This window comes from Nanorana parkeri, unplaced genomic scaffold, assembly GCF_000935625.1.
Source record: "Nanorana parkeri isolate BGI_ZX_2015 unplaced genomic scaffold, ASM93562v1 scaffold2026, whole genome shotgun sequence".
NCBI lineage: Eukaryota > Metazoa > Chordata > Amphibia > Anura > Dicroglossidae > Nanorana > Nanorana parkeri.
This window is the reverse complement of record NW_017308294.1, coordinates 37,802-42,284: the sequence shown is the minus strand read 5'-3', so window position 1 is coordinate 42,284 and position 4,483 is coordinate 37,802.

Genomic DNA, 4,483 nt, shown 5'->3' with positions numbered 1-4,483 from the left:
GCGGCCTCAACTTTGCCGGGGGGGGGGGATCTGGGCTGTGAGTGGGCTGTCCCCGCATATTTGGGATGGGGTCTGGGTGGGACCAACCCTGTACAATGAGTGTGATTGGCAGTCCTCGCATATTCATAGGTGGGGTTTGGGTAAGCCTAACCTATAAAGTGGGCCAACACACCCACCCAGAAAGTAGGTGGATGAAATGGGCGGAGTTAACAGTGATTTAGGACCATGTTGGTAAGTATGTACAAGGAAGCGGTTACAGTACCTCTAGGGTCTGTGTCTGTACAGCCAGAGGCTTGACCATTCTCTTGTCTGCCGCCTGCCTGGACCTCAGCCCGGACACCGTCTATTCCCTTGTCTGCTGCCTGCCTTGCCCTCAGCCTGGACACCAACCATTCTCTTGTCTGCTGCATGCCTTGACCTCAGCCCGGACACTGACCGTTCTCCTGTCTGCTGCCTGCCTTGCCCTCAGCCTGGACACCAACCATTCTCTTGTCTGCTGCATTTTAATCTCATCACTGTAACAATGGCCCCTCCAGCCAACCTGCTGCCTTTGGAACAATGGTTTCCATCAAGTCACACGGTGACCGGCTCTCCCCAGATAACATAGTAAACTGTAAAACACACCCAGCACACAAAGTTCCTCCGGGGCAATGAATCTTTGCAGCCCTAGGTCCGTCACACTCTTGTCTGCCGCCTGCCTTGACCTCAGCCCGGACACCGGCCATTCCTTTGTCTGCCGCCTGCCTGGACCTCAGCCCGGACACCAACCGTTCTCCTGTCTGCCGCCTGCCTTGATCTCAGCCCGGACACCGACCATTCTCTTGTCTGCCGTCTGCCTTGACCTCAGCCCGTACACCGGCTATTCAATTGTCTGCCGCCTGCCTTGACCTCAGCCCGAACACCAGCTATTCCCTTGTCTGCCGCATGCCTTGACCTCAGCCCGGACATTGGCCACTCTCTTGTCTGCCGCCTGCCTTGACCTCAGCCCCGACACTGACCATTCTCTTGCCTGCGTCCTGCCTCAACCCTTTGCCTGGACACCAACTACACTCTTGCCTGCCACTTGCCCTAACCCTGGCCCATCCTCTGACCTCCCGCAGTACTCCGCATTGTACCGGCTCTGTGCCAGCAATCCCTTGGTGGAGCGTTCCTGAGGGCCACCACATGGTGACAGTTCACAGCAAAGTATCCTGTGGGCCACTAGGGTCACCGGCCATCACTCCTTTCTGGCTGCTTTGGTGAAGGCCAAGCTGTCACTCAGACTATGAGTCTTGGGTGAGCCTGCGGCACCTGCGAAATGCGTCAGTGTAAGCAGCACACGACTTCTATTCGGCCTGAGAAAGCGTAACGTGCAACGAGAGCAAAACATTCCAAAGGGGCTCCAGAAAAGAAACATCCCCTTTAAGAGTTAAAGAAGAACTCCGGGCATAATTACCACTACCGCTGACCAATGAGAGCTCAGTTCCCTGCAGTGATGTCAGTTGATTTGGCTTGCTATGGGTTTCTGCACTCTGCACCCTCCAGGTTGCCGTGCCGCATATAGTGGACGCCTGCGCTCCGGCGTGCCGGGTGTCTCCTCCGCACAGCACACTCCGGAATCATTATCCCTCATTATCCCAGCTTTTCTGCATATGCAAATTGGGCCTCTTGTTGCAGACACAGATGACACGGGCTCCTAATTGATGTTGTTACAAGAGGAGCCGGGCCCCATTAGTCGGGTACGCCGGCATCGCTCCAATCATTTCCAATTACTGGAGGAATGCGACATCAGACCGCCGCCGCCACACCTCCCAGACCGCGTCAGCGGCGCAAACTCTACACAGGAATGGTCCAACGGTGCCGGGGTCCAAGTAAACCTGGGGGCCAACTGTCCAATTGTAGACACAGGGCCACCTCTCTGATTGTAGACCCGGTGCCCCCTGTCCAATTGTAGACACAGGGCCACCTGTCTGATTGTAGACCCGGGGCCACCTCTCTGATTGTGGACCCAGGGAGACCTGTCTAATTGCAGAGCCAGGGCTACATATCCAATTGTAGACCCGGGGTCGCCTGTCCGATTGTAGACCCGGGGTCGCCTGTCCGATTGTAGACCCGGGGTCGCCTGTCCGATTGTAGACCCGGGGTCGCCTGTCCGATAGTAGACACGGGGGCCACTTGTCTGATTGTAGATCCAAGGCATCATGTCAGATTAAAGCCCCCAACCCCATCCTCCGCCACAGCAATCAAGAGCTGAAAGAGGAGGTGAACTAGTCAGTAAAAAGAAGACAAAAAACAGGAGTTGTAGTAGTCAGTTACAGGGTCAGTTTCAGTGCTGGCCGGGATGACCAGAACTTGCTGTTATTTATTCTTTGGATTCGGTGACAGATACCGGCGCAGGAGGCACGGCAACGGGGGGTGGCAGGGGCGCGCAAGGGGAGGAGGTCTGACCTCCGCTGGGAATAAGCAGCTTGTCGATATGAAGGGAACATGTGACATCACCAAACCCGAGCACCGCCCACAGCGGCAAAATAAAGAAATCTGATTGGTCGTGTTACAGAACTTTACATTTCTTCCCTTATTATTACATGCGCTGCCATATCACATATAGAGCAATGACACCCCCCCTGCCTGAAGGATGACCCAGCTATGTCCCACCCCCTCTGAGTCCCCCCCCCCCCCGTGATCAGTCTGCTGCAGGCAGGAGGAAGCATTTCCTCAGTTTCCTCTCACCTTTGCAGGCAGGAGGAAGCATGTCCTCAGTCTCCCCTCCCCCAGTGATCAGTCCGCTGCAGGCAGGAAGAAACATTTCCTCAATCTCCCTTGACCCTTCTGGAGAGAAAAGCAGATGAAGGCATTGCCGGGGGGAGGGGTTGGGGGTCATGTGATCTCCATTGATTACATGGATGCTGATCAGGGTTTCACAACGATCATCTTTCTTCTTTGAACATGGATCCGCCCCCTTCCCCCGGCCTACCAGGACTTTGCGGCGAATTTTCCTGACTTCATCGGCTTTGCTTGTCTGCGGTCAGGTGGACGTCACGTTCTATTTTCAATGTTTAATAAGCTCGGCTCCGGCCGGGAATCAGCCGCGGATTCATTTAAAAGAGGTGAAGTGATCAAACAAAGCGAGGACGCGGCGGCGGCGAGAGATAGGAGCGGACGAGGCGAGAAATTCGTCTCAGTGCGCTGACCGGCGCGATGTGGGGGGATAATTATTCCTCTCGTTGCTTATTGGAGGATTTCCGACCAGGAATCCGGCGCTGGAGATGTAACAGCTCTCATCACAGCGGGACGCAGCGCGGCGACGGACGCGGCGGCTCTACTCCCAAATTAGGAGGGCGGTGGGGGCGCGCTTAATACTCCGGTAATGGCGCCGCGGGCAGGAGACGGACGCAGGAAAGACGCCATAATAGATCAGACCCTTTATTAGCTCAGCCACCAGCTCGCCCTAATCCCCCGGGGGACGTCCTGCAATAAAGAGCCGCGTCCCCGTACCGGGACCAGACACAACGCAGTCATACTAACATAGCTCTGACATAGACCGCAGCGCTGTACAGAGGACACACAGCCAGTCACATCAGTCTCTGTACAGAGGAGCTTACACTCTAATGTCCCCTCCCCACAGTCACATCAGTCTCTGTACAGAGGAGCTGACACTCTAATGTCCCCTCCCGCACAGTCACATCAGTCTCTGTACAGAGGAGCTTACACTCTAATGTCCCCTCCCCCCACAGTCACATCAGTCTCTGTACAGAGGAGCTTACACTCTAATAATACGCGGAGCGATGGTAAATAGCGCGGCGAGCGTTTCCCCTGCCGACGTATCGGACGCGGAGAAGCGGCTCTGAAAACATCGTTATTATGCAATTAATCTCGGCTTCGGCTTTATTAATATTCCGGAGGCGGAGTCAGGAGGCTGCGGAGAAAACACCGCCGTCTTCACCGGATTAACCTTTTCTTTACACTGAGAGCAAATGAATCCGGCACAAGCGTCGCTGAGGATGCGTCAGGACGGCGCTCATGGTCTCTGTGGAAAGGATCATTGTGTGATAACTCTCATCATCCGATACGTAACAAGCTGCAGCGCTGCAGAGTCAGGGGGGTGTATGCGGCTCTGGCATGAGATATATTATTTATTATCTTCCAGGTGTCTCTCACCTCTCATAGAGATCACAGCACTTCCCTTGACATCTGCCGTTCTACCCAGAAGGACGGCGCCATCTTTGTTTAGGGATCTATTGATAAACAGTTCACGGGCCGTTCCCCCTGCACAGCACATTGCTGTGAATGTTCGTTTTTGTATCATTGCAAAAAACAAACGTTTCGTAATATATTTTCTCTTCCGGAGGAATGTATTGCGACGTAATGCTGCATTATACTGCTCCTCACTTCCTCTCTACTTACTTATCTTTCTCAGCTCTCTGCCCTACTACCACCTATCCCCTTTCCGCTGCCTAGCAAATATCATCCCAGCCTGACTGCAGTTCCCACTTCTCCCCCCCCC